At 41.3% G+C, this 18,287-nt stretch overlaps 1 protein-coding gene across 2 annotated transcripts in view; it reads right to left on the reverse strand.

Annotated features, from left to right (window-relative positions):
* LOC139540425 (tumor protein p53-inducible protein 11-like) overlaps positions 1-18,287 on the reverse strand; it is a 127,616-nt gene that overhangs the window by 87,445 nt on the left and 21,884 nt on the right. Inside the window, exon 1 of one of the 2 annotated variants that reach the window (XM_071344231.1) lies at positions 839-1,003. The exons of the other annotated variant lie outside the window; for it this stretch is intronic. The gene's annotated coding sequence lies outside the window, so the exon portion shown is untranslated. Of the gene's footprint in view, positions 1-838; positions 1,004-18,287 lie in introns of those variants that run through there. 2 annotated transcript variants of the gene reach the window in all.

The following is an 18,287-nucleotide window of genomic DNA, read 5'->3' on the forward strand; positions in this document are numbered from 1 at the left end:
CTCCTACACGCTCAGTTGAGTCTGAGGGAACCAGCTACTGGTCTCAAGTCTGCATACCAAAAAACACCTTATTCCCTACATAGTGCACTACTTTTGACCAGGGCCCTGCATTATAAAGAGAATAGGGTGCCATTTGGGATGCACTCAGTTGAGCTCGGGGGAACCAGCTACTAGTCTAGTCTCAGAGGCAGAGCGACTGTTCTGTTGACTTCCCCAATCATCACCCTCACAGCTGGGGACTTCTGGCATTGCTGCTCTGTGCCAAAACCAGATTAAAGTCTCTGCGCTACTGAATATGGTTACATGCACAAAATAATGTGATTATTGTGGATAATCAGATTAATATAATAGTTTAATTCAAATGTTTACAAGCTTTGCAAGAATAAAGATCTCATCTGAAATCAGTCTACCTGATGGCACTCTGATAAATGCAGAAGATCCCCAATCAAAATAAACGTTCTACCACAGTGACCATGTTATTTTTGGGAAGCATGTTTGATTCGGAGTTCAGACATAACGGTTGTATGCGAAAACTACTTCTAAGATGCATACATTCAGACTCACTTCACTCGCGCTAAAAAGGGAGGCTTGCTCGTCTGGTGCGAGCACATGCGCAGATCAAAGTACACTGCTGGAACACTGACTAAAGTATTTACATGTCCTAATCATTCTAAAGATGGCTCAGAAAACCAGATGTTTTAATCTGCATATTCTTACTTCGATTTTGACTATAGGCCGATTAAGATAAGCAGAGTAAGGTGTTTACATGACTATTGCATAATCTTCCTACTGACATAGTTTGATATCGAATTATTACTGTGCATGTAAACGTACTCACCGACTGAGCGTCTCGTCACACTCCGCAGAAAGGCACACAGTCTCTGTAAGTCTTGTCTGGTTGATGCCCACTCTTGGGGGTGTAGCTAGACTAGTGACAGATTAGTTAGCCGATAGTGGGTGTATTTAGTCTAGCGAACACATTAACTGTCATGGTTAGAGTTAGCCGCTTGGCTAATGTTTGAGCCAACACGATTAAAGGGGCAACGTGGGTTGTTGGTACGTTTTCCCAGCAGTAGCGCCTGTACTGAGGGTAGATGAGTGACAGGAAGCTACACTCATGTGAACTGATGGAATTACAGCAGCCATCCTAGGAGCTGAATTAAATTCCAGCTGACCTAACCAGGTTAGGAGGAGCTGTCTGTGTTTAAGGCCGAGTTAGAAGCTGCATTAGGAGCATAGTGTTTAGAGAGCTGGCTAGTATAAAGAGGCTGACTGTGCTTCTGTTAATGCAAGCCCTGAAGGCTGTGGCCGTGGACAGGAACTGTGACTAAGGGGGACTGGGTTGAAGTGGCTTGTATTTATTTTACACACACACACACACACACAAAGTGAGTGCTGCAGTCACAGCACTACTGATTTCAAATCAGAGGTGATAAATGAACACCTCCATTATCGACAGGAAGCACAGAATCACCCCATCTGATTACAGCCCGTTTGTGTTAAAGCTTCACAGTTCTCTGGATGAAGGGAACATTTTCACACCTGGGTTAACGAGGTGCAGGCAAGGTTGAACAACAAATTATATTTCATAATGTAAATCAGCCAGCAGAATAAAACACGAAGAAAAATAAAGTAGCCGACTAGCTACTACATACATACGTTTCGACAGCAAGCTGCCTCTATCAGGGTTTCCTTAAGCTCCACGGCTCCTCTCACCACCATCAGTATCCCTTTTATATCTGTCGGCCAGTCTGTGCTGTCTTGTCATGACAACGACCATAGGAGTTGGCTATACAGGACAAACAGACCTGGTACCAGGCTACCTCTTTACAGACAGCTTAGTGTTTGAGCTCCACCATTCCCCTCAACAGTCCTTTTATGTCTGACACCTAGTCGCCACTGACACAGTGGAAACAATGGCAGAGGCTGACGGGGGCAGAAGGGCAGTGAAAACAGTAGAAAACCGACACAATGCTCAGTGCTATGACAGCTCCTTATCAACAAAGGTCAAAGGGGAAGGCAGAGGATTCCCTCAGTCTGACCAGGCTACAGCACATTGCAGCTCACAGGTACGAGCCCTGGCAACCATGCTCTGCACACAACACTGAGACAAGAACACTGTACACCGTATGGTGTGAAGCGAGCCCCCGTCCCCTTAATTTTTTGTGGGGCACAGTTGTCAAGTTGGCTGAATGTCCTTTGGGTGGTGGACCATTCTTGACACACACAGGAAACTGTTGAGCGTGAAAAACCCAGCAGCATTGCAGTTTTTTGACACAAACCGGTGTGCATGGCACCTACTACCATACCCCGGTCAAAGGCACTTTAGTCTTGCCCATTCAAGGCTTAAAACTCCTTCTTTAACTTGTCTCCTCCCCTTCTACACTGATTGAAGTGGAATTAACAGGTGACATCAATAAGGGATCATAGCTTTCACCTGGTCAGTTTGTCACAGAAAGAGCAGGTGTTGTTAATGTTTTGTACACAGTGAATATTATATTTACAGGAAGTGTACAGGAAGGGCTAAATGTTCCTTCACGCAGTCACACTGTTTTGTAGTGTACCACACACATACACTTTGTACCACACACATACACTTTGTACCATAGCAACCTGCACACACTCTCTTCCCAAAACTTCAGTCACATGGCAGTAAGTGGTGAACGACTAGCACACTGACTGACTACTGTCCAGGTACTGGGGTGGGGAATGGTTTGTACTGGTATGGGGGGCTGGGGTTCAGTGTGATGTCTATGTGGTCGGATCTGTCTATGGCTCAGTGGGAATGATTATACAGGAGCAGCAGGAACAGGATGAGGAAAACAGAGCTCACACTTTCCCTCTCTGCCCACACTGTGTGTGAATCATCTCACTGCAGGAGACACACAGTAAAACCCAGAGCAGACAGTTCAGTACCTCCAAACGGCATCCTATTCCTTATATAGTGCACTACTTTTGACCAGGCCCTGGGAATAGGGTGCCATTTGGGACGCACCCCGGGAGTTCAGCAGAGCCTCGCAATGAGCAGACAGAAGACACCTCCTGTTAACTAAACCTGCATTATAACAACATGACTGGACCACTGTTCAAAACCCACAGAGCAGCAAGGCTCAGTCTCCGTCTACATAAAGCCAACACCAGGGCTCAATCCCAAGAGTGGTGAGGAAGAGTCATCTACCGTGTCCGGAAGGGACTTCACCATTCATTTTCTGTATTCGGGGTTCACTTACACAGTTAAGCTTTGTTTTACTATTGACAGTTTCAGCTGATTTTGGGATATATACAATATACAGTGCATTCGGAAAGTATTCAGACCCCTCAACTTTTTCCACATTTTGTTACGTTGTAGCCTTATTCTACAATTGATTAAAATGTTGTTTTCCCCCTCAATCTACACACAATATCCCATAATGACAAATCAAAAAAACTTTAGATTTCTTTTTGCAACACAAAAATACGAAAATATCACATATACTTAACTTCTCTAGGGTAGGGGGCAGCATTCGGGATTTTGGATGAAAAGCATACCCAAATTCAACTGCCAGCTACTCATCCCCAGAAGATAAGATATGCATACTATTAGTAGATTTGGATAGAAAACACTCTGACGTTTCTAAAACTGTTTGAATCATTTCTGTGAGTATAACAGAACTTATTTAGCAGGCGAAACCCCGAGGACAAACCATTCAGATTTATTTTTTTATTTTTTTTGAGGTCACTCTTTTCAATGAGGTTTCATTGGGAAACCAGATTTCTAAGGGACCTGCTTGCAGTTCCTACCGCTTCCACTGGATGTCAACAGTTGAGAAATTGGTTGAGGTTATTCCTTTGTGTAATGAAGAAGTACGGCCATCTTGAAGGACAGTCACTCGAGGTGTCCTGTTAGATAGAAGCGCGTGACCAGAAAGCTAGCTATAGTTGGTTTTAATCCTGTATTGAACACAGATCATCCCGTCTTCAATTTTATCGATTATTAACGTTAAAAAAATACCTAAAGTTGTATTACAAAAGTAGTTTGACATTTTTTGGCAAAGTTTACAGGTAACCTTTGAGATATTTTGTAGTCACGTTTGAGCAAGTTGGAACCGGTGTTTTTCTGGAACAAACGCGTCAAATAAATGGACATTTTGGATATAGATCGACAGAATTAAATCGAACAAAAGGATCATTGGTGATGTTTATGCGACATATTGGAGTGCCAACAACAGAAGCTCGTTTTTATCTCTGCGTGTTGTGTCGTGCCTGCAGGGTTGAAATATGCTTATCTCTCTTTGTTTACAATGGTGCTATCCTCATAATAGCATCGTTTGCTTAGGCCAAAAAGCCTATTTGAATTCTGACATGTTGGCTGGATTCACAACCAGTGTAGCTTTAATTTGGTATCTTTCATGTGTGATTTAATGAAAGTTTGATTTTATAGTAATTTTTATAATAATTCATTTGAATTTGGCGCTCTGCATTTTCTCAGGCTTTTTGCCAAGTGAGACAGTAGCATCCCGCCAAAACTCAGATTTTTGGATATAAATATGAACTTTACCGAACAAAACATGCATGTATTGTGTAATATGAAGTCCTATGAGTGTCATCTGATGAAGATCAAAGTTTAGTGATTAATTTTATCTCTTTTTCTGCTTTTGTTACTCCTCTCTTTGGCTGGAAAAATGGCTGTCTTTTTCTGTGACTTAGCTCATACCTAACAATCGTTTGGTGTGCTTTCGTCGTAAAAGCTTTTTGAAATCGGACACTTTGGCTGGATTTACAACAAGTGTAGCTTTAAAATGGAGTAAAATACTTGTATGTTTGAGGAATTTAAATTATGGGATTTCTGTTGTTTTGAATTTGGCGCCCTGCAGTTTCACTGGCTGTTGACGAGGTGGGACGCTACCGTCCCACATACCCTAGAGAAGTTAGGTATTCATACCCTTTACTTTGTTGAAGCACCTCTGGCAGAGATTACAGCCTCGAGTCTTCTTGGGCATGACACTACAAATTTGGCACACCTGTATTTGGGGTAGTAATCTCTGTAGATCCTCTCAAGCCCTGTCAGGTTGGATGGGGAGATAATTTCAAGTCTCTCCAGAGCTGTTAGATCGGGTTCAAGGCTCTGGCTGGGCAACTCAAGGACATTCAGAGACTTGTCCCGAAGCTACTCCTACGTTGTCTTGGCTGTATGCTTCGGTCACTGCCCTTTTTTGAAGGTGAACCGTCGCCTCAGTCGGAGGTCCTGAGTGCTCGGTAGAAGGTTTTCATCAAGGATCTGTACTTTTCTCCGTTCATCTTTCCCTTGATCCTGACTAGTCTCCCAGTCCCTGTCGCTGAAAAACATCCCCACAGCATGATGCTGCCACCACCATGCTTCACCGTAGGGAGGGTGCCAGGTTTCCTCCAGACGTGACGCTTGGCATTCAGGCAAAAGAGTTCAATCTTGGTTTCAAAAGACCAGAGAATCTTGTTTCTCATGGTCAAAGTCCTTTAGGTGCCTTTTGGCAAACTCCAAGAGGGCTGTCATGTGCCTTTTACTGAGTAGTGGCTTCATCCACTCTACCATAAAGGCCTGATTAGTGGTGCTGCAGAGATGGTTATCCTTCTGGAAGGTTCTCCCATCTCCACAGAGGAACTCTGGAGCTCTGTCAGAGTAACCATTGGGTTCTTGGTCACCTCCCTGACCAAGAAACTTCTCCCCCGATTGCTCAGTTTGGCCGGGAGGCCAGCTCTAGGAAGAGTCTTGCTGCCTCAACTTCATCCATGTAAGAATGATGGAGGCCACTGTGTTTTTGGGGACCTTCAATTCTCCTTCCTAGAAGGCCAGTATCCCGGAGTCGCCTCTTCACTGTTGATGTTGAGACTGGTGTTTTGAGGGTACTATTTAATCTAGACCAAAATACGTAGGCATTCTAACCACTGCAGTTTAAATCAGCAGCGGATAAAACTGTAAAAAGAGAAAAATGGAGACCTGTGAGGTAAAATGGAGCAGGCAGTAGACAATAAGCGGCAAATAAGAAACTAGGCATATCCGTAGGGCATGCGCATAGATTAGATGAACAGAAGAACACATGCTATAAAGGTGAAACAGTTCACATCTGGTGGGCCACCATTATACCCCCCTCTTAAAGAGGAAAAAAAGAGATATGGGTTGCGAGAGGAAGAGGACAGGCACATTACGAGTCCCAACATAGTAGTGCCGGACTGGATAGTGGATCAGCATGATCCAGGTAATCATAGAGATGTGCAACCAGTACGAACACATGCAACCCCGGTTACATATTATCCGGGACAAATAACACCAGGGGAGGACAACCCTATTCCAGATGACGCACAGCCCCAAGTACGGATCAAAATTCAGCATCACCATCAGCCAAATGCGTAGTATTATGAAAAGAGGCACTGGATCCAGTAAGGGAGAGACAGGAATTTATCAGTTTCTTGAGGAGACAGGATAGAATTTTTAGGTTCCATGCTGGTGACTATGATCATATTGTACACTCGCTTTTGCCAAGGGCCATGTTGCCAGCACTCGCACATGGATATCAAACGTTGGCTTGGTCCTCAGGACACGAAGTGTGTGACCCAGCGACAGCAAACGACGAACTTGAGGGATTCTTAACTACAGTCGGAAATGTATTGTTTCGACCAGATGCGAGTAAAATTTGTAATTGGGATTACTAAGGAATACACGACTATGTGGATCGGATGGATGACGCGTTGCGTACTAATCTGACACCACAGTGAAAGTCACTAACGGTGGTTAAAATGGCTCAACAAAGACAAATAAACAGGGAGGGAAGCGTAGCAACAACAACAAAAAATCTAAGCGTGGGGAAATAGATTCCTGTTTTTAGATGTGGGGCCGTTGGTCATTGGAAAAATGAGTGTAGAGTGGTAATGGAGCCTGCTGTATTCGGAGGGAATGCTGCGATGCAAACTTTTGACTCTGTCAAAACAACAGCAACAAAACCTCTTGAAATCAGTGGGGCAGGAAACATTTACATAGCTGTGTATGGCCTTGGTTCGATCAATAGGGGTTCATAGGGCTAAATTTGCGACAGGATAAAGTATCACATTTAACGAGTAACACGGGCACAATCTAAGGTGATACAGCTATTACCCATGTCGTTGGGTAACAATACCAGGATCATTTTATATGGCGACGCGAGTAGAACCGATTTTTGGGTTGGATAGTCTTTGCAAGATGCCAGGAGAGTGGATTCTGAAAGGTAACAAATTAAAATTGGTAGTAAGAACGGCGAAAGCCGAACAATTACTGTTTCAGGATCATCCACTATGGGCAAAATCAGCATTAGATTGTGGTCTGATCAAAGGTTGTTGTGGTGGAAAAAGAACCGCCACCACCAATGAGACAATATCCTATTAAACCGGAGGCTGAGATATCTGTATTGGAGGATCTTCAAATATTACTTAACCGCAGCATAGTGGTACGTGGACCAGCTCGATGCAACAGCCCTTTATTCCCAGTGAAAAAGGGACTAATGACGTATTATGTGGATTTTCGCAGCATAAACAAACAAACAGTGGTGGAAAAAGTACCTAAAAGTCATTCTTGAGTAAAAGTAAAGATACCTTAATAGAAAATGACTCAAGAAAAGTCACCCAGTTAAATCCTACTTGAGTAAAAGTCAAAAAGTATTTGGTTTTAAATATACTTAAGTATCAAAAGTAAAAGTACAAATATAAATCATTTAAAATTCCTTACATTAAGCAAACCAGACGGTACCATTTTCTTATAATTTTTTTTATTTATTTACAGATAGCCAGGGGCACACTGCTACACTCACAATGTTTAGCGAGTCTGACAGATGAGAGGCAGTAGGGATGACCAGGTATGTTCTCTTGATAAGTGTGTGAATTAGACAATTTTCCTGTCCTGCTAAGCATTCAACAAGTACTTTTGGATGTCAGGGAAAATGTATGAAGTAAAAAGTACCTTATCTTCTTTGGAAATGTAGTAACGTAAAAGTTGTAAAAAAATATAAATAATAAAGTAGATACCCCCAAAAACAACTAAGTATTTTTACTTAAGTACTTTACACCACTGTAAACAAACATGCAGTGAAAATCACACCAGTGGTAGCGGATTTGGCAGACCTATTGACATCTATTCCCTCAGACTCAGAATGATAGTGTGCTAGACATGAAAAATGAATTTGTCAGTGCCGGTAGCTGAGGAGTCACGACACTGGTTTGGGTTTTGTTGCCAGGGGGAGCAGTATACGTGTGCACCAATGGGGGGAGTGTCCCCATGAAAGGATAGAGGAGTCAAGTGCGCGGAAGCTTCTGTTGAGCTAAAGAAGCAATTGTGTCAAATCAAATCGCATTTGTCACATATGCCGAATACAACAGGTGTAGACCTTACTGTGAAATGCTGACTTACAAGCTCTTAACCAACAATGCAGTTAAGAAAATACCCCCCCCCCCCAAAAAAAAAAGAATAACAAATAATTGAAGAGCAGCAGTAAATAACAATAGCGGGGCTATATACCGGGGGTACCGGTAAAGAGTCAATGTGCGGGGGCACCGGTGTCGGGTTAACTAAGTTAAAATGTACATATAGGTAGAGTTATTAAAGTGACTATGCATAGATAATAACAGAGAGTAACAGCAGCGTAGATGGGGGGGGGCACTGCAAATAGTCTGGGTAGCCATTTGATTAGATTTTCAGGATTCTTATGGCCTGGGGGTAGAAGCTGTTTAGAAGCCTCTTGGACCTAGACTTGGCGCTCCGGTACCGCTTGCTTTGCAGTATCAGAGAGAAGGACAAGTCAAGTCAACTCGGTTGGCTAGAGTCTTTGTCAAGCAACAGCATTGGGGTTGCCAAACCTAAAATTACCTTATAAAATGTTTTTTCATGAACATGAAGGACATTGTAGCGTGCTGGTTACGCAAAATCATGGGGGAAGAGAGAGACCAGTAATGTACTGGAGTACTCGGTTGCGAGAGGAATGCCACCATGCGTGAGAGTGGTACAAGCGACAGAAATGGTGTTGCATAACACAGCTTCGATTACAATGGGGGAAAAAGTGGATTTGTATGTTCCACGCAGTAGCAACCATTGTTACAGGACAAAAGCGCAAGATGGACAAAATGGGAGTTCATGTTAAAATGGGGAAAGTCTACAATTCCATAAGGTTGGTGCTTTGAATCCTGCGTCATTAACGCCGTTGCCTGTCGAGGGTGAATCGCATACATGTGACCCAGATCAAATTACGCCAAAGCTTAGGCCTGATTTGGAAGAGACAGCATTGGAATTAGGACAATTATTGTATACAGATGGCTCTAGTTACATGACCATAAAAGGGAAGAGAGTAACGGGGTACACTGTGTGTGATGACAGGTGTGTGGTAAAGGCTGACCCACTGCTAGCCTCTGTGTCAGCCTAGGGAGCAGGGTTATATGCATTAGCCGAGGCCTGTAGGTTTTCTGAAGGGGAGAATGTAACAATATACACTGATTCTCGATATGCATTTGGGGTAGTGCATGATTTACAGTATGGTCCCAACAGGGCATGTTAACCGTGACAGGAACACCAATAATAAATAGGAGGTAGATGCATTATTAGAAGCGTGTCAGCTACCCAGTAAATTAGCAGTGGTGAAATGTGAAGCTCATACTAGTCATACAGATAAAATAGACATAGGGATTCGCCGAGCAGACGAAACGGCTAAGGCGGCAGCCTTAGTCAAAGAAGGTGTGAAGGAACCACATGTAAATATTGTGAATACCAGGGCTGGGATTCTAAGTCTAAAAGATTTAAAGCAGCAAATTCACAATAAAGAAATGTGGGAGTGGTTAGAGCAGGGGTGACAAGTAGACACTGAGGGGTTGTGGTATAATACTACCACTGGGAGGCCCGTGGCACCAAGTAGTGATACATGTTACTCTTTCTGAAATGTATCACGGGCCAACAACATCAATCGGCTGTGAACATGTACTCTCAATTCAAGGCGACATGATGGGGACAGGGGGTGTTAGGAACATTTCGGTGTGATATGTGCTCAACACAATATTGCACCTACAATGCCTACTCCTGCCCGACAGCAACCCCTGCCGGATGGACGATTTACATCATTACAGATAGACATTATAGGGCCACTCCCTGGAAGCAGGGGAAAGACTAATGCATTGATGTTGAAAGGTATATACAGTGCTGAGTTACCTCAAGATGAGGTAAAGTTGATTAAGGCCACCGCACGTGTATATCGGGTGGCTATGGAGGAAGGAGGAGTAAAGTGAAAATGACCTGGCCTGGGAACACCTCTTGGAGCCTGTGGTCTGAACGGGGAAGACTGGCTGAAAGGAGTAGGTTTTTTAGGGCCTTCATTTCTGTGGAACCCAGCACAAAAGTATCCTGAAGGCATAGAGTCAGGCAAAGAGAGAGTGGGAATTGTTATTATGTTATCAAATTTTGGTTTTGTCTTTGCATATAATTATGCATAGTTTAAACACATTATTAATACTGTTATGTTTTGTGTTTATTTTTGCTTATCAAGTCTTGTGCTACTACTCTTACAAACCAGAAGCTGAAATGGAAGAAGGCAAAAGCTCCAGCTGAAATGTAATTCTGCTTTCTGGCGAGAAATGGAAATAAGAGTGTGCATAGTGTGATTATAGAACAGAGGCCATAAGTCTTGGATTTGTAAACATAATAATCAACTGCGAATGTTAACCATGTTTTATTTTTTGTTCATGTTTTATTATCATTCTTTGTTAATTGATAAATAATTTCCAAGTTGATATAACGTTGAACAAACAGTATGGATGTAATGTTCAAATGGGGGACTGATGGATTCTGACTGTGAAATATGAAATATCCTTATTCATGTCACTGAGGGAGAGTCACTGAGGGAAATGTAGAACAACAACAGAATATGATATTGTTAGACATCAGGAATCCTATGGGAAGGATTAGGGCCACAGTCTGGTACAAGTCAACATGACAGCCATGAGTTGGGGAGGAGTGAGGAATTTGGGCAGAGGTCAGGTCATATGAAGTGAGGAAGAACATATATTCCTAAAGTTCTGTCTAGATACAGAGGTGTAAGGAGGAGACTTGCCATAGGTGAATATATCTTGGTCTGTTCAGCTGTCTGACCCTCTGGGTGAAAACTTGGTTTGAGCTTTTGTAGTTGTCTGTTAGTTTTTACCTAACAATACAAATATCATTTTAATTACAAGCCTAGTTGGTGTAGCCACGGAAAAAGTCAGGAACCTTCCCTATAGCCATGACTGGCTGTGATAATGGCTGGGCTGGACATGCTGAGAGATGAATTTGGATTGGTCTGCCATGTAGCTTGCTTCTGTCTATAACATGAGTTGCTCAGTATGTGTTTTTTTTAAAGATACTGTATCATGAAGAACTGAAAAAGTGCTGTCCTGATTTTAAACTAATTTATTTTCTTGTGATACAGCCTGAATTTGAAATGGATTAAATATATTTTTCACACCTGTCTATACACAATAACCCATAATGACAAATTTAAAACATGTTTTTATAAATGTTTACTAATATATTGAAAATTAAATAGAAATATCTAATTCACATTAGTATTCACACCCATGAGTCACTACACATCAGAATAACCTTTGGCAGCAATTACAGATAAGAGTCTTACTGGGTAAGTCTCTAAGAGCTTTCCATACCTGGATTGTGCAACATTTGCCCCTGATTCTTTAAAAAATTCAAGCTCTGTCAAAATTGGTTGTTGATCATTGCTTGACAACCATTTACAGGTCTTGACATATATTTTCAAGTCAAATCAGAAACATTCACTTCTGGTTAAGCAACTTGAGCATAGATTTGGCTTTGTGTTTTAGGTTTTTGTCCTGCTAAAAGGTGAATTAATCTCTCAGTGTCTGGTGGAAAGCAAACAACCAGGTTTTCCTCTAGGATTTTGCCTGTGCTTAGCTACACTTCATTTCTTTTTTATCCTGAAAAATTACCCAGTCCTTAACGATTACAAGCATAACCATAACATGATGCAGCCACCACCATGCTTTAAAATATGGAGAGTGGTACATAGTAATGTGTTGTATTGGAATTGCCCCACGCAGAATGCTTTGTATTCAGGACATAAAGTTAATTTCTTTACCACATTCTTTGCAGCTATATTTTAGTGCCTTATTGCAAACAGAATGCATGTTTCATAATATTTGTATTCTATACAGGCTTCCTTCATTTCACTTGGTCATTTAGGTTAGTATTGTGGAGTACCTACAATGTTGATGATCCATCCTCATTGTTCTCCAATCACAGCCATTAAACTCTGTAACCTTTTTAAAGTCACCATTGGCCTCATTGTGAAATACCTGAGCGGTTTCCTTCCTCTCCAGCAACTGAGTTAGGAAGGATGCCTGCACCATCCAAAGTGTAATTAATAATGTCACCATGCTCAAAGGGATATTCAATGTAAGCTCCCCCCCCACCACAATTGTATGTGTGGGGTACAGATATGAGGTAGTCATTCATCTTATAACACTATTATTGCACACATAGTGAGTACATGCAATGTTAAGCAAATGTTCCTTCCTGAACTGTTTTAGGATTGCCATAACAAAGGGGTTGAATACTTATTGATTCAAGGCATTTCAGCTTTAAATTTCTAATTAATTTGAAAAGAAAATCTACTTTTAACATTATGTGGTATGTGTGTAGGTCAGTGCCACAATCTCAATTTCATACATTTTAAATCCTGGCAGTAACTTCAAAATGTGGTCAAGGGGTGTGAATACTTTCTGAAGGCACGGTATATATATATATTTTTTCTTCGTATTTTATTACATTATTTAGGATTATATCTTCGTCTTATTGCTTTTGCTATTCTTTTCAGAATTTTTATATGTATCACTTCGATTTGGCAACACAGACCTTGTCATTTATACCATCAAAACATATACAATTTTAATTTGTGAGAGACCAAGTCCGAGAGGCAGGGAGAGGATGACTTGTTTCACATCCACGGCCATGTCAATTTTGACAGGACTGGGGGACATGGCGGAGGAGCCCCCGCTGTATCTTTCCTGTTTTAAAAAAACCTAGACTTCCATGGGAATGATTGTAGCTGCAGCCACAGTCTCAACAAATATGTTGGCATCCAGCCCCTGAGGAGGAAGTGTGCTGCTGCCAGCCCGCCACAGCCCTAGCAGCTTGTTGACAGCTCATTGAGCTTCAGTTCCTACTAATACATCTGAAAGTGTGAAAAGCAAAGGCATCAAAGCATCTTGTCCCCGACTGCTGCAGACAGATTATCTTTAACCTTTCTAGGACACACGTCCCGCTAGCGGAACCCCTCGACAACATTCCGCTGAAAAGGCAGTGTGGGAAATTCAAACATCTTTTTTTGAAATATGTAACTTTCACACATTAACAAGTGTAATACAGCAAATGAAAGATAAACATCTTGTTAACCTGTTTGGGCTGCAGGAGCAGTATTGAGTAGCCAGATAAAGGTGCCCATTTCAAACGGCCTCGTACTCAATTCTTGCTCGTACAATATGTATATTATTATTACTATTGGATAGAAAACACTCTCTAGTTTCTAAAACCGTTTGAATTATATCTGTGAGTCAAACAGAACTCATTTGGCACAAACTTCCTGACCAGGAAGTGGAAAGTCTGAAATCGAGGCTCTGTTCTACTTCCTGCCTATAAATGGGCATGATACGTATTAGTATACATGCACTTCATAGACCTTCCCCTGGATGTCAAGAGGCGGTGAGAGAAGAAATTGAGTGTTTATCTTGGTCTGCAGTGGAATACAAGCTCTTTGTATGACGTGTCCCCCATTTCCGGTTTTCTGGAGAGCGCGAGAAGGTACCTGGATTTGCCTTCTGTTTAGCTGCCGTTATAGGCGACTACTATCTCCGGCTTTGATTTTATTTGATACATGTGACCATATCATCGTAAAGTATGTTTTTTCAATATAGTTTCATCAGATTATTGAAATTTTTTCGGGAGTTTTGCCGTGTTCCGTTCTCTGACTTTGTTGACGATGGAGAGATTCGTGCCACTTGGCTAGTGCGCTTGCTAAATCGAGAGGGAAAGTGGCCGTTCTAAATCCAAACAACGACTGTTCTGGACAAAGGACCCCTTGTCCAACATTCTGATGAAAGATCAGCAAAAGTAAGAAACATTTTATGATGCTATTTCATATATCTGTCGTGCATGTAAACTAGTCGTCGGCGCCCAACGTTTGGGTACTCTAGCTATACCGAAGCTGGATGTCGTAATGAAGTTATTTTTTAGAATTCTAACACTGCGATTTCATTAAGAACTAATGGATCTATCATTTCCTATACAACATGTATTTTTTAGTTATGTTTATGAATAGCTATTTGGTCAGAATATGTGTCATAAAAAGTGTCAGAAAAATATCCGAACGTTGTGGGAAATAGTAGCTACGTTAGCAGAATGTATAACCACTGATTTCAGCTCTAAATATGCACATTTTCGAACAAAACATAAGTGTATGTATAACCTGATGTCATAGGACTGTCATCTGATGAAGAATATCAAGGTTAGTCAAAAATAATATATTTTTTGCTTGTTTGTTACGATCGCTAACCTTTTGCTACTGGGAAATGGCATGTGTTTCTGGCTATTGTGGTAAGCTAATATAACGCTATATTGTGTTTTCGCTGTAAAACACTTAATAAATCGGAAATATTGGCTGGAATCACAAGATGCCTGTCTTTCATTTGCTGTACACTATGTATTTTTCAGAAATGTTTTATGATGAGTAATTAGGTATTTGACGTTGGTGTCTGTAATTATTATGGCTGCTTTCGGTGCAATTTCTGATTGTAGCTGCAATGTAAACTATGATTTATACCTGAAATATGCACATTTTTCAAACAAAACATAGATTTATTGAATAACATGTTATAAGACTGTCATCTGATGAAGTTGTTTGTTGGTTAGTTTGGTTGGTTCTTGGTTAGTTAGGTTGGCTTTGTGCATGCTACCTGTGCTGTGAAAAATGTCTGTCCTTTTTTGTATTTGGTGGTGAGCTAACATAAATATACGTGCTGTTTTCGCTGTAAAACATTTTAAAAATCGGACATGTTGGCTGGATTCACAAGATGTGTACCTTTCATTTGCTGTATTGGACTTGTTAATGTGTGAAAGTTAAATATTAAAAAAAAATATATTTTGAATTTCGCGCCCTGCACTTTGAGCTGGCTGTTGTCATAAGTGTACCGACGCCGGGCTGCAGCCATAAGAAGTTATACTCACAAACGTCATTCAAACAGTTTTAGAAACTTGAGTGTTTTCTATCCAATAGTAATAATAATATGCATATATTAGCATCTGGGACAGAGTAGGAGGCAGTTCACTCTGGGCACGCTATTCATCCAAAGTGAAAATGCTGCCCCCTATCCTTAAAATTGTGTCACACTACTAGCCTTGGAAAATTCAATCAATTGTCACTAACCCTGATCTGAATTTTCATTAAAAGAAGAGGGGAACACAAAGCGAGCCTTAGGGCTTTGGTAAAATATCCTTCCTTTGGTTAGAGCATGTCAATTTCAATGCAACTTCACTGGTTAAATAAATACAAATATTAAAAAATCTGTGCTCATGATCACTCTGCGGTCCGACTCATCCCAAATCATCTCAATTTGGTTGAGGTCGGGGGATTACGGAGGCCAGGTCATCTGATGCAGCACTCCATCACTCTCCTTCTTGGTAAAATTGCCCTTACACAGCCAGAAGGTGTGTTGGGTCATTGTTCTGTCGAAAAAACAATAATAGTGGGATTAATCCCAAACCAGATGGCATGGCATATCGCTGAAGAATGCTGTGGTAGCCATGCTGGTTAAGTGTACCTTGAGTTCTAAATAAGTCACAGACAGTGTCACCAGCAAAGCACCCCCTACCATAACACCACCTCCTCCATGATTTATGATGGGTAATACACATGCGGAGATCATCCGTTCACCCACACCGCGTCTGACAAAGACACAGCGGTTGGAACCAAAAATCTCCAATTTGGAATCCAGACCAAAGGAGACATTTCCACTGGTCTAATGTCCATTGCTCGTGTTTCTTGGCCCAAGCAAGTCTCTTTTTGGTGTACTTCATTAGTGGTTTCTTTTCAGCAATTCGACCATGAAGGACTGATTCACACAGTCTCCTCTGAGCAGTTGACGTTGAGATGTGTCTGTTACTTGAACTCTGAAGCATTTATTTAGGCTGCAATTTCTGAGGCTGGAAACTCTAATGAACTTATCCTCCGCAGCAGAGGCAACTATGGGTCTTCCTTTCCTGTGGCGGTCCTCATGAGAGCCAGTTTCATCATAGCGCTTGATGGCATTCGTGACTACACTTGAAAAAAAAATCCGTATTGACTGACTTAAAGTAATGATGGACTGTAATTTCTCTTTGCTTATTTGAGCTGATATGGACTTGGTCTTTTACCAAATAGGGCCATCTTCTGTGTACCCCCCTACCTTGTCACAACACAACTGATGGGCTCAAATGCAATAAGGAAATACATTCCACAAATTAACAAGGCACACCTGTTAATTGAAATTGAAATGCATTCCAGGTGACTACTCATGAATCTGGTTGAGAGAATGCCAAGAGTGTGCAAAGCTGTCAGCAAGGCAACAGATGGCTATTTGAAGAATCTCAAATACATATTTGTTTAACACTTTATTGGTTACTACATGATTCCATATGTGTTATTTCATAGTTGTGATGTCTTCACTTTTATTCTACAATATATAAAATAAAATCCCTTGAATGAGTAGGTGTTCAAAACCCTTCGACCGGTAGTGTATTTCCCAATACTCGGTTCTACTACCCATAACGTTAATAAGGCGAGAAACAGATGGTCCAAATCAAGTTTATGCCCTATAAAATCAGTGTTAAGTGTTTGCTGTTGGTTTAGTGAGCTGTTCACATGTGATGGCACCAGGACAATGGGATTTATCCGGAAATGCAAGGATAGTGTTCATTAGGCACCAAATGATGGAAAAAAGGACCAAATGTTTCATGTTTTCCGTTGCGTGACCTGATGAACTTGACCCATGTTTCCGGTTTCACTCGGCTATCTTTCTTCCGGCAACACCAACTTTACTGCTTTCTTTCAAACAACTTTGTCTAGCGATTTGAATGGCTTCCTTGCAAGACAATTTGTTAGATTCCTTTTCAGCTATTATGGCACCTCATTCCTAGAATTCATCTCATCGGAGTGTTTCATTGTTGTTGTTTTCATGTTGCCCGAGGCGGTCATTAGTTGTTCAAGTCATTGGCCATCACCGGGCAGAATTCATTCTACAGAAGGCAACAACGACACACACACACACACACGTCTTGTTCCAATTCAGTCTCTCTGATTGGTTTCTCAATCATTCTCCACTAAGTGCAGAGAGCAAATACTAAAGGCATCGGTAGACAGCAAATCAATGGTGGGAACATCACATTAAAATCCATAGGGTCATTACTAGGGATGACTCCATTTAGTCGACTGGTCGATCAAGATTTTTTAGACGAGAAGTGCCAAATTTTTAAAAAGACCTGTTTGAGTCAATCTGAGTGGACTAATCAATTGCGGAGGCCATGGGGATGGCACACCAGTATCACATTTACCGTTAATTACCTTAATTTGTCATGTGCAATGTTTGTTTGGATACGGTCATTTATGTTAATGCGATCAGTATATTATTACAGTCTTACCATTGTCATTGTAGGAGTGGACCTGTTTTTTTTCAGAGCACAAAACCAAGGCTACATTATCGAGAAAAATATTTGGGTTTATTTCAGTCCATTTACGAGTTGTCAATGTATTCATTGTCTGTTATTTGGAGCGCTCCTGTCAATCTTGAGTAAGGAAATGCACTTGATTACGCATAGGAAGCAGGCCTAGGCTACTTTGCCTGCACACAAATGTAGGCTTATAAAATGTGCCTATTTTGGTATCTGATACTATTGCTGAGTCTTAACTCACCATCACTTCAAAGTATTTTTTATATCCATTGAGAATGACAATAGTTCCTCAACGTTGCCTACTTGAAAAATATTTGCAGCTCTCTCCCTTTCAATAACCACTCAGCATAAACTTCTTTGGGATAGGGGGCGGTATTTTGACATCCGGATGAAAAGCGTTCTCAAAGTAAAACTGCCTGCTACTCAGGCCCGGAAGCTAGGATATGCATGTAATTGGTGGATTTGGATAGAAAAAACTCTAAAGTTTCTAAAACTGTTAAAATAATGTCTGCGAGTATAACAGAACTGAAATAGCAGGCAAAACCCAGAGGACAACCCCCCC

The sequence above is a fragment of the Salvelinus alpinus genome, chromosome 15 (assembly GCF_045679555.1).
Source record: "Salvelinus alpinus chromosome 15, SLU_Salpinus.1, whole genome shotgun sequence".
In the NCBI taxonomy this organism is placed as follows: domain Eukaryota; kingdom Metazoa; phylum Chordata; class Actinopteri; order Salmoniformes; family Salmonidae; genus Salvelinus; species Salvelinus alpinus.